The sequence below is a fragment of the Acanthochromis polyacanthus genome, chromosome 15 (genome assembly GCF_021347895.1).
Source record: "Acanthochromis polyacanthus isolate Apoly-LR-REF ecotype Palm Island chromosome 15, KAUST_Apoly_ChrSc, whole genome shotgun sequence".
NCBI lineage: Eukaryota > Metazoa > Chordata > Actinopteri > Pomacentridae > Acanthochromis > Acanthochromis polyacanthus.
In genome coordinates, this window is record NC_067127.1 from 31,326,552 (window position 1) to 31,345,765 (window position 19,214).

Sequence of the window (19,214 nt, forward strand, 5' to 3'; positions counted from 1 at the left end):
CTGCTCTCCAGAGGGGAAAGAGGACATTCAGTACAACAAACATTCAGGCAGATCAATTTGACGAGGAGACTGGAAAATGGAGAGGCACGTCGTCACAGCGAGAAAATCACACACAGCGTTCTCCACGTACAGTACATGTACACGGCTTTTTTTTCTTCCTCTACCCACTCACTCTCCCTCTGCAGATTAACAAGCACACCAAGACATAAGCAAAACTGAACTCTGACTGATGTTAGAGCAAGAATAGTTTGTGCTTCTACCAGAATAATGAGAGCAGAGATTACATCTATTTGAATGCATGCTAGCAGACATGTATTTGTGTCAATAGTGCATTCATTACACATGCATATGCATGGTAAAGATACATATACTGTAGTAGCACTATGCTATATTATTAAGAGAGAGCAAAAAGTGCAGAACCACAAAACGTAAAACACAAGCTTGAATATAAAAATAGATTAATCCTCCACGGCATTAGTGTAGCGAAAGCCGGCTATGCTCTTCTAAGACATCTGCCCAAGAATCAACTTAAATATGCATAACTTTAGGGGTTAAAATAATTTAAACAGATTTGCTATTTATAAATTCAGCCCCTATACAGTTTTCAAAAATGAGGAAATTACCTACAGGAAGGAAAACCAGGCTGTAAACATGTTTATTTCTGCTATGAAGTTCAATATTATAACATGGGGGTGTATGAGGACTGACTGCCTTCTGGATCAAGCCTTTAGAGGACATTTGAGAAACCGTACTTTTTTTTCTGCTCTTATTAACAACTATTCTTCAAATGTCTTTGCTATATTCTATATAAAATGAATAGTCAGCTTACTATTCACTTTTCTGATGCATGGTGCAAGAAAAATGCGAATAATTATTGTGTTTGTACAACAATTCGACTCTCTGTGCCCTAATGGAAGAAATTTAGATTTTATGACACTTGGTGGTTGTAATCACTCTACCTAACTTTTTTTGCTATATCTCATCTATGTTTATGCATCTCTTTTTATGTCATACATTTGATTTTTTTTCCACTAATGTTGAAGTACCCAGTGAAGCAAATATCAGTCCTGTGAAGAATTTACGACAACTAAATTCAGTTTCATTTAATTATCTCATAATGTTGTAACACAGAGTTAATTATCTGAACTACAAGCAGTTACTGGCTGTTTTTTTCTCCTCTGACATTTTTCCTCACTATGGGTAGATTTTTACTGCAGTATGTTGGGTGAGTGTTCTGCATTTTTGGGCCAGAAATCTCATTACTTGTACTAGTGTTTAGACGACCTTCTTGTCCATTCACCTTCACCTTTCCATTGAGTGTGCAGAGCACTAAAGACATTTGCTTTCTCTTTGGTTCGTGAGGAAAGCTGACCTCCAACTGGCACACAGAAAGACTGATTAAATATTTTCTGTTACCTCATGACCTCTGATAAACATTGTACTTGAATACATCATAGCTGACAGCAACCCCCATATATATGTAAGTGTCACACACACACACACACACACACACACACACACACACACACACACACACACACACACACACACACACACACACACACACACACACACACACACATATATGGTGGCAGCATCATGATGTGAAACACGGTGGTGGCAGCATCATGATGAGAAGCACAGTTGTTAGAAACTGTACATTGGTGATCTGAAACAGTCTTTATGTGTAAAATTGCCAATTTCCATGTAAAATTTTCCATCCCCAATGCTACAGACGACAACCCGCCACAAGACGTTAAATTCCAGCACATAAACAGCTCTTGGCTTTGTGTTTTTCTGTATCCACTCATCCCTTTAGTTCAATGCCGGTTCTTACTCCCACCCTCCATTTCTCACCCTATCTTCCCAGCACCTGTCTTGTTCTGCGGCATGTCGTTCCGCTGGCAGACTCAACATTCACCTCATGTTCCACCTGAGACCGACAGCTGACTGACAGCCCACAACCCTCTTCCTGGGAGTTACCAATTTAGCAAACATGCTGTAAAACGGAGATGCAAAAGAAAAAAACACCACCACCAAACTGAAGGCACAAAGGCATGCAACGTACACATTCATGCACAGCCATACGCTGCCTGTAATGACATAGTTGTCTTTGTAAATACACACATCAGATTTGTACACGAAGTATGCAGATGAAAACACACATACAAATAAGATGTCTGCACACAAGCGAGCCGATGTGGTATCCAATATTCTCGGGTCGAATGTAATAACAGACTCTTCTGCAGTGTTCGTATTGTAGCTGTGAGTCACTTGGACAAACAAAACACCACTTTGAATGTTATTTGAGAGAAATAACCCAGAGAGAACACTATTCGGCAAGCAAATTAACGCACAAATTAGACTTCCTTCTTAATGAATTACTCCTTTTTGTAATATATGTAGCGGATTTTAGCATAACCACTATGCAGTGGAGTTTTTAAAGTCTACATGGTTTACTGAGACACAGGCTGATTTTTTAATTTCATATTAACATCAGGTGGTATTTTACCAGGCTGATCTACTGTCACAGCTCAGATCCATATCGCCTCACATCTGCTTTCATGTTTAGATTTTAATCCTATTTAATGAATGTACCGAGAATGTCCCACTGCAGGCGAAATACAAATCGAAGAGTTGACAGAGTGGGGAAAGGTTAGTAACAAGGACTCAGGCTTTTACAGTCACTCATAGTGTCACATGTCGCCGGATGCCTGTAGTCTTGCGACCTTTGACTGCTCCGCCATCCACCATGACAGAATTCTGCAGGGATGAGATTGGCCCCTGGTCTCCGGCGCTGACATGTCGAGAGGCTTTATAAGTAATGAAAGCTCCAGCACGAGTGTGAGTGGTATTTTGCAGTTTCTGAGGGTATGGCCGTGTAGTACTCGTCTGTCATCATGTCCCACCTGCTTAGCTAACTGGCATCATCTGTGACTTTGTCTCGGCTCAAAGTCATGCATTAAACATATGTTTCAGGCGAACCTCGACAAGAATACACAAGTATCTGAGCGCTTCACTGGCCTGAAATTCCATCCCATCACATGGAAAGGTTAAATGTTTCTTAGGTAAATGCCACCAGAATTACACTACCATCCAAAAGTTTGGGGTCACCCAGACAATTTCATATTTTCCATGAAAACTGACATTTTTATTCTATTGATTTTTTTCTTGCTTTATGTTTAACTGTAAATAAGGAGTCTGTCAGTGTTTCACTCTCCGTTTTTCACATATCTCAAAAACTTCACATCTGATCTGTTTCAAACTTGGCAGGTTTGTTGCTGAGAACCCAAGGAAGCGCAAAGTCAAATTTGAAGTTGTTCAGATGAACACTGGCTGTTTTTTGGGTCTTTTTGTGGTCCTCAGTGCGACTCTGGCTGGACCACGCACGTGTGAGTGCACGCGCACATATATGAGAACCTGACCGGGCTTTGGTTTATGAGGCCGGAGTATACCCACTAGAAAAAACTAGTCTACATCACTGATTGCATCCAACCAGATATCAGCTAGCAGAGAAAGAATTTTAGGCTTTTAACGCTTTTATCAAATTTTCCTCCTCACTTCTGACTTTAAGCCTCTGAGCACCAAGCAATTTCTGGTGTTTTTTGTTGCTTTGTTTTTGCTCCTGTTGCATTTTTCTTCACTGCACACTAAAGTCCTGGACTCCTATGGAAACAGAACAACCATGAAGAAGTAGAGAGAACTCAGAAATGAAGGGTTTGGAAGCAGAGTGGCCTGCTAACCCACGTTCGGTAGTTTTTGAGAAAAATGGATTCAAAGCTTTGCATTTTCAAGAATGGTCTAATATTGGAAGCACCACTGTATGCTGTATTTGGGTTGTGAAATCTAGGCAGTAAAATATTACATAATAATTATATAGAAGTCAGTTTGGATTTTTTGTGGGTTCTGCTTCTAACCACCTCAAATGTCTTCTGTGCAGAATGATGCAGTTAGAATGTCATTCATCTTTAAAAGGGGGAGTTTGATTTATGTCCTTATTTTGCAAAAATAGAAAATAAATTAAACAAGCGTGCAGTATTTTTTCTCAGTGTCCACATGTGTTACCAATGCCAGAAAAAACATATCAGGGTTGACATGATGCAGATATTTTACTTTTTTTTTTTTTAAACTTTTGCACTATTCTGCATATCAACCTTTAAAAGATGTTTCACCATGCTGAATGACAGCTCCTGATCAGGAACACCTGGTGTCGAGGTGGAGGGTCATCACAGTATCTTCAAACTGCTTTCTGAGTCATTTGATTTTATTGATCATTTATGTTTTATTTTCCTTTCTTGTTGTCTTCTCCTGCAGTTTAACCAAAAACACTGACTATTTTTTTTTATTTTTTTTGCATAATCCATAGAATGCAGGTGATTAATTTTTGCATATTTTTCAAATGGAGCATGTGAAATACATAGATTTGGTAAATTTCCCCAACAGAACACAAGTAGTGCAAAGACTGTAAGGAAGTTCAACATCTGACAACTCTCTATTTTTGCAGTTCCTGGCTTCTGATAAATGGTGTAATTTTGGTGGGGTTTTTTTTCCATCCTTCTATTAAAGACAACATGCCTTTCAGATGTGCCCGTGGGTTTTATTTGGGATTTGGAGGGTTAAAAGGTTTGGTTCTTTTCTGAACTCTGCTGCGATCTGCCTTTTCTTTCCCCTGACCTTCTTTCCCTGCTGTCAGATGGAAAGTGAAAACACCCTGAGTAACAACAATTTAGAACAAAAAGAATGATTTTATGGTCCGTCCACATCATCTGGTTCTCTGAATAGGTCATTCATCATGTGGAACTACACACAACCTGAGGGCTTAGAGGCACACCTTTTAAATTCAGTCATGTCATGAAACGCTTATTATTTTTTCCCTGTATCGTCCATTTAAAAAAAAATTGACAAACAGTGTATATAGATGGAATTTTCACCTTTTCATTTCAGATTATGTTTAAGCCTCATTGAGGTTTTGCCTTTGCTTTGACTCTTCCACCAAACATGTTTAGTAATTCAATAAAATATATACAGACATATCTTGAAATGCATCCACTCTTCCCCCGCCTTTAAACAGGATATTATCAGGTATTAGAGGCTTTTAAAGGACAGGTAGACTGTCATCTCTCTCTGCTGTAGTAGGATTTGTTGATAACCTTTAGCCTGAATACTTCCAAATGCACTTATATCACTGGTGAAGAAATAGAGGACCTGCCTTATCTGGCCAGCAGCTATACTCACTCCTCCGACATTTCATTTTTTCATTTTTCTTTTTTTTCCCCAATCACAGCTTATGTGAGAATAGATTCAAAGCCTGAACCTGACCCAACAGAACAGGTTTCGGTACTGACGTCAATGCGAGCGTGAGAGAGACAGAGTGAGAGAACAAGCCTTTTGAAATGTTCCTCTGGCAGTTTCACAGACATGCACACTATAAACCTAGTTGGAATATGCACAAAAGAAGACAGATTTCATGTTTAAATAGTAGATTTTCTGGCTAGTTGTTGGGGAAATTGTGCACATAATTATCGGACTTTCTCGGACTACGTAGTGCGATGCTATGGCATCAGAGTAAGTGTTAGGTGGAAGCTCGATAGGGATTGATGACATACAGGAAAAGGTGGCAGGTTTTACATCAATCCATCCATCCCTCGGGTCATTGTGACAGCAGGATAAGCAGCACATTCCTTCTCTCCGGCAGTGTTTTCCATTTCCTCCTGGGGAGTAGGAAGTCGTTCCCAGGCTACATGACATATGTAATCCCTCTAGCAAGTTCTGAGTCTACCTCGGAGTGTCTTCCCATGTAGATATACGCGGAAACCTCCGGAGGAAGACACCCAGGAGGCCTCCTGATCAGATGCCAAAACCACTACAGCTGGATTCTTTTGACAACAGATACACAACTCCTCACTCTACTGCTAAGACAGAGGAAAACGATTTTGGCCTCTTCTATCCACGATCTCGCTCTTTCAGTCATTGCCTAAAGCTCTCGAGGGTTGGTTTGTGGATCGACCGGTAAATTGATAGATTTGTCTTCCAATGCAGGTCCCAATTTCACCACTCTGGTGATGCTGCAAAAATCCATCTGTCCATCTCACGCTTCATTTTCCTGTTGCTCATGAACAGGATCCCCAGACACCTAAACTTACTTCCTTGCCACCCAGAGAGAACTATCTACTGGTTTTATGGTGCCTTTAAATATGGAGGCAAAGTCACAACTTCATCTGCAAAAAGCCCCAGTTCTCAGATTCCCAATATGGACATTCTCCTCACCTTGACATCCAGTTTGTGAATATCACCAACAGGATCAGAGACAAACGGCAAACTCTGTAAAGTCCAACTTATTTTCTCCTTCTGGCTTTGTGTGTAGTCCAACAAAAGGATCAAACATAACAACATGCTAAGGCTATCTTCGTGCTATCTTTGGTTCGGTAGACTCAAACCCACGCATTGATAAATATTTAGGCCAAGCAATCTCCTTCTACACATAGTTGGCTATATGCCTTGTCTTCAAAATGTGGAAATCAAAAGCAAATCTTTCACTCCAGTAATGGGTCAAAGAACTGGGGAATATTTTTCACTTGGAGAGATTACTAACAGAGAAAATACTTTGATGAGGTTATGGAAGCCCCTCCATTAGATCCTCCTCTTAGCCCCCTTGCACTTGTACTTTCCAGAATTTATGTTTGTGGACCAGTCACTAACCCACTTTGTAACTCGTTGATGCATCTGTTTTTTTTGTTGTTGTTATTGTTTCTTTCATTTGATTGTATCCTTTGTATGACTCTCATACTGATGCTGTAAATTTCATTACTTCAATCTCTGTCGGTGTTATAGCGTTATATTAATATTCTTATTTACTTTTTTGTACACCCCTTACATATGTCTTATATTTTATGTTTTGTACTGCCTTCAAACCAATGAAAAAAGTGAAACACAAAACAGCAACATGTTGACGTAGTTTCTACATCACCATCTACGGCATTCTTGCTGCATCATCGGCTGAATGCATTGAGTTTCCTGTACGACGCAAAGTTCTACTACATTTAGATGAACTGTGAACATGGTTTGCAGACATAAACCCAGCCGAGAATCTGTGGCGCTCAAAGAGTATAAGCTAGTGCAGCGGTGGTGCTTCTTATATCGGATTGAAACCCCAAAATCTCCTCTAGGGCAGGTTAGCTGTGCAAGCATCAGTTACCATTGTATAATGATTGTTCAGGAGGCTTCTAACTCTTTAGCCGGAGCTATGCTTTTATGAACATTTCGGGTAACATGGAGTATAGCATACAGACATGTACTCGCGAGAGTGTATGAGATTTCCCTGTTTTACTCTCCAATGTGTTACCATAAAACCCCTAGTAATGCGCAGGTACATTACACATCCACTTTGTATGACATCTCCTCCTTTTCTTTTGTGTTATTACCTCAATAACAGCACATGAACTCTCTAACTGAAAACGGCTATCTCGACAGTGCTTGTCAAAACAGTATGAACACCGAGTAAGACAAACCAAGGCTTACTGGTTACTTTTCAACTCTGAAAATACTGTAAAGTTACTGTTACTGTTGCTGTTCCTCAACTTAAACTACTACTTTTAACATCACAATAGACCTAAATTTACCACAAATAAGCATCATCAACATCAGTGGCAATATACTGTACATCTCACACCGTTCCCCTTCCTTTATGTTTTTTTTTTCTTTGTGTACAACCCCCCCCAGAGTCCATGAGTCCTTCACCTGTCTACAGGTCCAGCCTGTTGACTGGTTTGCAAACTCGCCCAGATCTGGTCACAGTCTGAGCGGGCAAAGGGGTTTGGGGCATAGTCACACTCTGACTGACAGGAGGAGCAGTCCCCAACAAAGTAGCACAGTCAGAATGCGCATCTGTCTCTGCTGTCTCACAGGGCACTGCAGGTCTGGGCTGGGGAACCGGCCCTGGTTGAAGGTGACGGCGATTCCGCCTAAGCTCAGCCCCCTGCTGCGTCCTGATGACAAACGATCTCGGGGTGGTGCTCTCACTTGAGATGATGGCAGGCAAGGACCACGACTTCTCATGGTCCAACTTGGAGTATACAATATCTCCCGGTCGCAGGGCAGGTAAGGCTCTGGCCCCATGACGACGGTTGAAGTAGTGGGCCTGTCTGGTCTTCTCCCTCCTGTCCTTCTCTTTCACAGCTGCCAAGCTGGGCCATTTTGGAGTGAGATTTACCTCTAAGATTGGAAGTATGGTCCTAATTTTCCTCCCCATTAACAACTCGGCTGGGCTGTAGCCTGCAGTGGAGCAGGGAGTGGACCTATAGTTCATGAGAGCGATTGCAGGATCTTCCTGTTTGAGAATTTTCTTCACTGTTTGGACAGCTCTTTCTGCATGTCCATTGCCTTGGGGATGATGAGGGCTAGACGTGCAGTGTTTGAAGTCGAGCTGCTTAGCAAACTGCTGGAACTCTGCACTGGAAAACTGCGGTCCATTGTCGCTCACCACCTCATTGGGGATTCCGAACCTTGCGAAGACTGATTTGAGCTTTTGGATAACCTGTCCTGATGTTGTTGAGGGCAGGTGCAGTATTTCAATGAATCTTGAGTAGTAATCAGAGATTACCAGGTAGTTTTGGCGCTCATGTTCACAAAGGTCCATTGCGACTCTCTTCCAGGGTCGCTCAGGGAGTGGTGTGGAGATGAGGGGTTCTTTCCGTTGTGTCCTTTTCTGATCACAACACACCTGGCATGATGACACAAGTTTGCTTAACTCTGTAGAGAGTCCAGGCCACCACACTGATGAGCAGGCTCTTTCTTGACATTTGGTCAGGCCCTGGTGTCCTTCATGGATTTTCAGAAGAATTTCGCCTCTCATTGAACTTGGCACAACAATCCTGCTTCCTCTTATGACAAGTCCATTGTACTCTGACAGCTCTGATTTAACTTGGACATAAGCTCTCACCTCTATGGGCACTTTGCTAGTGTGCTCAGGCCACCCTCTCTTTATGAGTTTCATGACCGTCAGCAGTTCTGTGTCAGTAGCTGTCGCTGCTCTAATTTCCTCCATCTTGCTGGTGGATGCTGGAATCCCTTCCATCACACTAGCCACATAGCATGCCACGTCAGTGTGTGTGTCAGTCTCTACACATGTGCTAGCTAGCGGGCTACGTGACAGCGTGTCTGCGACGATGAGGGTTTTCCCTGGAGCGTACTCTGCTACTGGGTTAAATCTCATGAGCCTCATCAGAAGGCGCTGACATCGCAGAGGCACGTTATCCAGGCTGCGGCTGTTAATGAGAGGTACAAGTGGCTTGTGATCTGTTACAAGCTTGAACTGCTCTAGTCCACTGAGGTACCTGTCAAACTTCTCACATGCCCACACGCCCGCCAGAGCTTCTTTTTCAATCTGGGCGTAGCGAGTCTCTGCTTCAGTGAGGCGTCTGGAGCAATATGCCACTGGTTGCCACTGCTCCCCATGGAGTTGCAGTAGCACACCTCCAAGTCCATAGCTGCTTGTGTCAGCCGACACAGCAGTCGGTTTACTCAGATCATAATAGGCGAGTACCGGTGCAGTTGTTAGCAGTTCTTTCATGTGTTCGAAGGCTGTTTGCTGTGCGTGGCTCCAGGTCCATGCATTCTTGCTTTTAAGGAGTTCATAGAGTGGCTGTCCCACAGTTGAGAGGTTGGGGATGTATCGTCCCAGATAATTCACCATTCCCAGTATCCTCTTCAGTTCCTGCACATCTGCTGGTGGTGACAGCTGCCGAATGGCCTCCACCTTGTCAGGATCAGGACGGATCCCAGACTTGTCGATGAGGTGCCCGAGGAACCGCAGCTGACTCTGCTTGATGGAGCATTTTTCTTTGTTGAGCTTCAGACCAGCTGACTCAATGCGCTGCATCACCTTTTCCAGGCGGCTGTCGTGCTCCACTTCTGTGGTCCCATACACAAGAATGTCGTCCATGAAAACCTCGACACCCTCCAGTCCTTGAAGGGTCTCAATCATTTTCCTCTGGAAGATTTCAGGTGCGCTGGTTATGCCGAATGGCAGTCGCTTGAAGTGGAACCGGCCGAAAGGCGTGATGAAGGTAGTAAGCTTGCAGCTCTCAGGATGGAGTGGTATTTGGAAGAAACCGCTGGCGGCATCAAGTGAAGAGAAGACAGTGGCTCCGCTTAGCCTAGCTGTTATCTCATCTGGGGTAGGCAGGATGAACTGTTCTCTCTTAACAGCCTCATTTAGCTTTTTGAGATCAACACAGATGCGGGCTTTACCTGTGCTCCTCTTCAGGACTGGCACCATGGGTGCACACCAGTCTGTAGGTTGTGTCACTCTCTCAATGATGCCGTTTCTTTCCATCCTCTGTAGTTCCTCCTTTACCTTCTGCAGCATGGGGAGAGGTACGCGTCGTGCTGTGCATACTGCGTATGGTTGAGCATTGTCTTTGAGCTGTATTTTTACAGATTCAGTCTTTAATGTCCCATGCTCACCATAAGCCTCTACATGTCCTCTGCTGCTCACGGTTTCGTCCACTCTCCTCACCAGCTTCATTTCCACAGACAGCGGCCTGCTGAGCAGATTGTTGACAGTGCATCCTTGGATGACGTATGCTTTGAGTGGGTAAGTCTTTCCTTTGTGTGTCACAGTGCTCTGAATCTGTCCTAAACACTCTAGCTCTCCACCTGGGCTATCCAAAGGAATGTCAGCGGGTTCTAACGGGCTTTTGGGGATGAGTGAGTGGTAGGTCTGCTCACGGATGATGCTCACATCAGCTCCTGTGTCAATTTTGAATTGGACTGGTGTAGAGCCCACCAGTAACTCCACAGTCCATTGCTTGGCTGAGCCATCGGCTTTTCTTACAGCTCCGAGAAAATATGACTGCGGCTTGTCAGGTTGCTCTGTGACTTCACTCACTGCTTTTTTGCTTCTATACACTCTGCTCCAATGTCCAACTTTATTACATGTGTAGCATGTGGATCTTCTGGCTGGGCAGTTTTCGTCTTTACTGTGTTTAGCTTTCCCACATTTTCCACATTGTCCATTATTTCCCCCTTTTGTCTTACCGTGGCGTTTAGTGAGCTTCAGGTGCTTGTTGGCAATTTCGTTTATATTCCCGACTGCCTCACCTTGCATGCTGATCTGCGAAGCCACCTCTTCAGACTGCCTGACCGTCTCTATGGTCAGCGCGAGCGTCAGGTCCTTCACCAGCTGCAACTTCCGTGAGACATCTTTGTCAAGTATCCCGACGACGATCCGGTCGCGGATATTTTCTTCCCTGCTTGTGCCGAAGTCGCAGTGCTCTGATAGCTCGTACAAAGCCCTGATAAAAGTCTCTGCTTTCTCCCCGGGTCTCTGCACGCGCTGGTGAAACAATGCGCGTTCATGTATCACATTCCTTCGCGGCACAAAGTACTCGTCAAACTTTGCCAGCACACGGTTAAAGTCATTTCCTTGGTTCTCCTCGGTGAAGACGAACGACTTGTAGATGTTCTCAGACTCGTGCCCCATGGCGTATATCAGGCTGCTCACCTGCACAGCGCCGTCTTCTTTATCAAGCTTGGTGGCGGTCCTAAATCTCACAAAGCGTTGTCTCCATTCCGGCCACTCTTCCGGTTTGTCGAAGGAGAAGTTCGTCGGGGGATTAAACTTGGCCATAACTCCTCGCGTTCACTTCTGACACCATGTATAATGATTGTTCAGGAGGCTTCTAACTCTTTAGCCGGAGCTATGCTTTTATGAACATTTCGGGTAACATGGAGTATAGCATACAGACATGTACTCGCGAGAGTGTATGAGATTTCCCTGTTTTACTCTCCAATGTGTTACCATAAAACCCCTAGTAATGCGCAGGTACATTACACATCCACTTTGTATGACAACCATAGTGTTAAAAGAGAGACACCTTCTTTGCTAGCACACACACTACCATTCAAAAGTTTGGAGCCACCCAGGCAATTTCATGTTTTCCCTGGAAACTCACTTTTATTTATGTGCTACCATAATTGCACAAGGGTTTTCTAATCATCAGTTACACTTTCAGCACCACTAGCTAACACAATGTAGCATTAGAACATAGGAGTGATGGTTGCTGGAAATGTTCCTCTGTACCCCTATGGAGATATTCCATTAAAAATCAGCCGTTTGCAGCTAGAATAGTCATTTACCACATTAACAATGTCTAGACTGGATTTCTGATTAATTTAATGTTGTCTTCATTTTTTAAAATGCCTTTCTTTCAAAAATAAGGGCATTTCTAAGTGACCCCAAACTGTTGAATGGTAGTGTAAATGTTCCATTATAGTACAACTTTAGGATGTATGATATCAAATCTGTCATCATTCAGTATTATTATATCACTAGGTTTATAGTGCACATTCTCTCTTTTACCAGTGGTTGTACTAATACAGACTGAAATGTCTCCACCAGGAATGTCAAACTCATTTTAGTTCAGGGGCCACATACAGTCCAATCTGATCTCAAGTAGGCAGCACTGATAACATCACAGCATAAAAACCAACAACTCCAGATATTTCCCTTTGATTTAGTGCAACAAACATTTATTGAACTTTATTTTTACAAAAACATTATTGACAACCTGAAATGTCTTAAGAAAAATAAGTTTAATTTCAACTATAAATTTAGACATTGCAACTTACTGATCACAGTGTTTCTACAAAGACACAAAACATTTAAAGAGAGTGAAGCAGTAAAAAGAGAAGATATAGAGGTCAACCTGCACCACATGTCAGCGGTAAATTATTACCTACTGGACCACCAAGAGTGAGTCATTATCGTTTAAACCACTAGTTTAATGTCACTGTAGGGAAATAAATGAACCGTCAGTGTTTCAGTGTTTTTAGCTAAGACCACATTCCAGAAGTGTTTTAAAACTTTTTTGAAAGTTTGATTTAAAAAGATTTTATCAACTTTAATTTTAATTACTTGAAAATAAGACAGCAGAAATTCATTTTCAACAACATTACGTCTCATTTTATTATTTACATGTGTATTGCAACTTACAGATCACATTTTACCTACAAAGACACAAATATTTAGTCATAGGTATCTGGAACTGAATGATATGGGTTAATATATGATTGAAGGACTTTTGAAGTCCATGGGGTATATCTTGCATACGTTTTTATTAAAAGTAAAAAAAAAAACAACATAGTTCTATGTTCATTATGATCATGTCTTTTCAAATTCCACAATTATTTATTATGGAAACTAATTTTAATAAAAAAATAAATAACTGGATATCACTAAAATATCAACTAAATAACTGTCTGAATTTAGTATCAACCACCTTCTAATTAACTAAACAATAATAAAAGGAGCTTATTCAAAAATAGGTTTGATTGTGTTCTTTTTATTAAAATGAGATAATCATGCCAGAAGATAACAAACTGAGCACTTTAATCTAAGTTTCCCATTACAAAAACACCTCTCAATGAAGTGTGCAATTCCAGATCACATGACCTGCTCCACATGATGTCATTTCCTCCTGAAGAAAAGACTGACAAGACTCCAAGGCTTTCTAACCCCTAAATTCCACATAACGCGAAACCGCCACGCAGCGCCGTGCTCTTAAATCGTACTGCGCAGCACTTAGAACCCATTCTCTTCTATCAGACAATTTCCACTGCACACGCTGCGGAGCGCCAGCGCCGCGTCTCTGAAGCGCCGGCGCGCGCCACGGCGTTGGAGATTCGCTTCAGGTCTATTTTCTGTGCCGCCGCTTCAAAACCTCGTAAATTCACTGTCGTTGAGAAAGCACCAGACAGGAAGTTAAACCGGAACTTTCAAAATAAAACACAATGTACGACCTCTCGAACGTAAATTTTTTCCTATATGTTGTTATTACACCTCCGGGGCACGAGCATTGGGTCAACAGGGTCCCAGATACAAGACGATGCCATGGGCGAAGAGAAATTACCGTTTTTATATCGAATAAACCATACAAAATTAACTATTGGATAAAGAAAAGCACTCATTTGAGATCAAAACATAAATCATGTACTCAACCATGCTAGAAGTACTATAAATCACAGAGCAATGTGGCTGGGTCAAGCAGAGCGACCTTGTAGAAGCGAAATGAGGTGTAGTTTATTTATTTTCTGTTTATATCATGTGTTTTTATCGTGTGATATCGCTATTCACACGAGAGCCTCTCTGAGGAGCGGCCCTCCCCATCCGGACGGCGCGCCGCTGCGCTGCACTTGCTGTGTGCTTTGACTTTCGGAGCAAAACAGTGGCGCTTCATTCCGTGGCGCGGCGCGGCGCGGCGCGATCGCGTTATGTGGAACTTCGGGGTTAGTTATTTAAGTTACCTTAAACACAAGACTGGACTTGTGAGTCAAGTGTGGATTTATTGCATGTCAACAGGTTTACTGCAATATCTTTATAAATAACTTTCAATTTCAATTTTACTCATTTGATTATTTAGAAGAATCTTTGTCTTAAATACCATTTAGTGTTGATTAGAATAAAATCAATGTAGATTTTAGGCCTGGAAACAGCAAAAATGTCAACTATGATGCCTGTCAACTATGCTACAAAAAGTCCCGAAATTAAATATGGACCCATATAGTATTTTACTTCATGATCAAAACAACTTGTCAAGGTGCAGAAATAACCAGTGTAGTAATCCTGACCAACTATTAAGGAAGAAGGTTCATTTATCCCCCTGATTTGTACATGTATTAAATATATACATAAACAAAACATAAAAGCTGTGGTAGTACAGTGGACATAAAAAAGAAGTTACTTTTATTGAAACATTGCAGTTAATGTGTAATTTTTATACTTTGCAAAGTCATCCGGTCGGATTGGACCCTCTGGCAGGCCGGTTTTGGCCTGCAGGCCGTATGTTTGACACCTGTGGTCTGCACACTTTTATTATAATGTACATATCAGCAGAGGTGGGTAACGAGTTACATTTACTCCGTTACATTTGCTTGAGTAACCTTTTGAAAAAAAAAAGTACTTCTAAGAGGAGTTTTTCTCTGCCATAGTTTTTACTTTTACTTGAGTAGATTTGTGAAGAAGAAACATTCCTCGTACTCCGTTACACTGGGCTACACTTGACTCATTACATTTTTTTTTTTAACCAGATTAGATAGGCTATATTTTGCCAGAGAGATGCTCCCAGTGGATCTACCACATGACTGTGTTTGACCAATCAGACGAAGCAACAGTAACCACGTGACTCCGTTTCATCAGACGTCGCCCTGCAGTCACATGACCACCTACGAACTGTAGCGGCATAGCGGCACAAACTCTACACATGTGGCAGGCAGGGAATAAAAAAACAGGCGTTTTCAAGAAATGTGATCTTGCTTCGGAGTTCGACAACATTAGCATAGCATTAGCATGGATATCTCTGTTTTCGGCTTTTGTCTTCTTTTTGCTAACACAGGCAAAGTGAAGCGTAACGTCAGGCTTGGTAGCGCCGCGTGATACAGTGGGGGTGAGGGGATGGGGTCCGAATATTCAAATCTCTAAAGTAATATTCTGATACCACCACAACGACTGAATATTCGGATGTTGGGGTCCAACCCGAGTTATAATGTTGTTTTCTATCTGCTGAGCCTGTGCCATTTGGAGGGAAGTGAAACACAGTATATCTTGTCACTGGAAGTAGTTTGCACTGTTCAAACATATAAGTGTTACCTTACTACAGGTATTTGTTTCAAAGCTTTATGTTGAGAAAAACTGAGATTTGGAAATGTGTGTTTCTTGTACCTTAACTTGACATTTTGAAAAGATTTTATGTATTTTTGCAATTTTTTAAAAAATTTATTATTTGGAAATAACCACAATTTGCACGATTTCACATTTTTGTCTGTCTGATCACATCATTTAAAAAAATAAATAAATTGTACACTACAATCAAACAGTTACTCAGTACCTGAGTAGTCTTTTCTCCAAATATGTTTTAACTCTTACTTCAGTAATTTTTTGGATGTCTACTTTTTACTTCTACTTGAGTGATGTATTTTTGAAGTACGTTACTCTTACTTGACTACAATTTTTGGCTGCTCTACCCACCTCTGCATATCAGACACCCAGACAGCCTCATGGTTAAAGTCTTACAGATGATCCAAAGGAATTTTCAAGGTGACGGTCTGAAACTTTTTTTGAACAAATTGCAGTTCATCATGGTTAAATATTTGGAAGTCTCATTTTTGGAGGAATACTGATATTATGACAAAGAAGGCTTTTGTAAGTGCATTCCTTCCATTATTCATGCTTTTGGAATTTCACATGAACGACTTGCTTCGTGCAGTGGATCTTTTCTCCTTTTGCTGCTTTTTTCTTTTCTTACCTTGAGCTTTTCTTCATCCATCAACACAAAGTGCCAGTTTGTCATATTTTCAATTTGTCAACAAGATTGTTTGATGAATTCAAGGCGACATTAGAGGCAGAAATTGCTGCTCAGGTTTAAATATTTGATTTCATATTCGCACTTTACACTTCAGATGTGCCGTACAGTGTTTTAACATTAAATTGCATCACTTTTTCTTTTACTTTCTGTCTAAAAAACTTACAGAAATTGGTGACGTTCTTCCTGTCTTGTCATTATGTGTATTTCTTTTTTTATCACAAGCAATCCTTTTTTTATTCTCTGGAATCTTACCAATTCATGAATATTCGGCTTTCAGGTGTTTGATTTGTGTTTTCTTCTACAATAATCCCCACTTCCCGACTGTGCTTTCCACTCATTTAAACACATATAAACAAGCTGTAATCTAATGATTCTAAGTGCAGATTGATCTCCACCAGTTCAAGGGTCTTGGGTGGTTTAATTTGGGAGCAACTGTTGCCCAAATTTGATGCGAAAACATTCATAAAAGGTCTAGAAAGTGACCTGGAGCTAATTACACCCATTACTTGAGCCAAAGGACAGTAGTGCAATTAGGTGTGACCCAATTACAGCAAATAAGAGAGATAAATGATGAAGCTGTAAAAAGAGACGATATAGAGCTCAACCTGTACCACATGTCAGCGGTAAATTATTACCTACTGCACCACCATGAGTGAATTATTATCATTTAAACCACTAGTTTAATGTCACTGTAGGGAAATAAATGAAGTAATCATTACTGTTACAGTATTTTTAGTGGAGTCCATATTCCAGAAGTGTTTTAAAAACTACATTTTAAGTTTATCTAATGAGAGTTTATGTATTTTTATTTTAAATGCTTAAAAATAAGAAAGTAATAATTTCATCTAGGGAAACTGCTTTGTGTGAGTGTCAGAACTTGCTTGGAGTGATGATCCAGAAGAAACAGACTGTTTTTTTAAATAAATAATATTAGAGAAAATTCAAATCTGATATCATTCTACATTTTCCAAAAGAGAGAAGTCTAAAATTGTGTTGTTGCACAAAAATCACAAACCAGTCTACCCTGACCAATCACCGAATTCACCAACTTAAATGAAAGTTGTCGGTTTTGTAGTAACTAACATTTGCTTGTAAGTGGTAAACCATGGAAGTAGAAGTATCAGAACACAAATGAGTGTAGATCATCCAAATATGAAGCAAAATTAGATAAATCTGCTCCAAACCTGTTATCTAAAGCTTTTGGATCAATTTGCAAATGTGTCTTTTTCCACAAAATTTTAATTGTGTACTTTTTTCTTTTAACTAAGACAACTGCCCTCATAAAGCACAAACTTTCCTGCAGAATGTGTACGATTAGCACATACTACTTTGGCATAATAATATTTGTACTTGTAGACGTTGCACATTAGACTCATCCCCGCTCAATGCGGGTCTGAGCGCAGCAGGAAGTCCTTCCTACCAGCTGCAATCAGGCTTTTCAGTTCACAGTAATTCATATTAATATTTTAGCTCATGAGTTATTTGCTGTGCATACGTTTTTAACTTTTATAATCTTTTCTAACTTGTATACTATGTACACCCCCTGTCAAAAGTTTTAGGACACTGTCTCATTCAAATAAAGTAGAACCTGTCCTACAACTTTTGACAGGGGGTGTATTTCATCATATGGATGTGATCAGGGCAGGACTCTGATCATACATGTAAAGTTTCAGGCAGATTGGAGCATGTTCAGGGCATTTACACAGCATTTGAAATTTCATGGCGAAGGATCAAAATTCCAGAGGCCGCCACGGACACCCCCTTTGACTTTGGAAAAGTATTTTAATAACTTTGGATCATTAAGGCCTCCTGTATGTAATGGCCGAATTTGAGGTGAATTGGAACTTCCCCCGAGGAGGAGTTGGCTCTAGAAAAAAAATGAAAAATGGGCAAAATCTGACATTCAACGCAAAATAGCTCACTTCCTGTTGGGTTTGGAACATGGCTGTCACTGACTTTTTTGTTCAGCCTGATGTGCTGCATATGTGTTCCAAATTTGGTAGATACACCCCCTGTCAAAAGTTGTAGGACAGGCTCTACTTTATTTGAATCAGAAAGTGTCCTAAAACTTTTGACAGGGGGTGTACATGGTCATACTGATGACTATTAGTGTTGGTGTTCTGTTGTGTTTGTGGGTTGTCTGTGTGTTTACAGGCTGCAATTACAAGTAATTCCCTGTACAGGATCTTCTTAATGATAATTAATGCCATGGAATCTAGCTTTAAAAATGTCATTACTGTCTATGAAGCTTACCAAAAATGGCAAACGTTGCTGCAGCAGTGCACCTAGAGGCACTAATTCACCTGCTACATATGATCTAAGAAGTCACCAATTATTTAGTCCCTGAGATCAAAGTTTCAGGCTTCTCAGTGGGCATGAGGACGACCAAATGCCAGCTCATGACAGACAAAAGGGACGTTATTACTATTACGCTGAGGCACGAAAGACCGAGAAATGCTGCCAAAATACTTAAATTAGCTTTGAGCTCTGTGGCTCAGAGAAAATGGACTGAAGAAGGCACAAGGAAAAGTATTGTAGAGGTTTGAGAGAAGAGAGATGCAGCAGCTCATGAAACTGTATTAAAAATATCAGTTAAACAAAATAGACAGCTGAATCCTGAATTATCGATTCAGTCCATTAAATGGTTTTATACTGTTAACATTGAAACATGCAACAGATTCTTATGAGCTTATTTTAGAGCCAGTGCTTTAACAGAAATTCTAAAGCTGGTAAAAGGTGTTTATTGTGATTTTTAACCCCCCAGATGAGGACCTGAGTTGGTACGTTCCTCCTGATTGCACTTCATTTCCAAAATGCTCCACAGCTGTGTTTAGTATCGGCCAGAACTCTGAC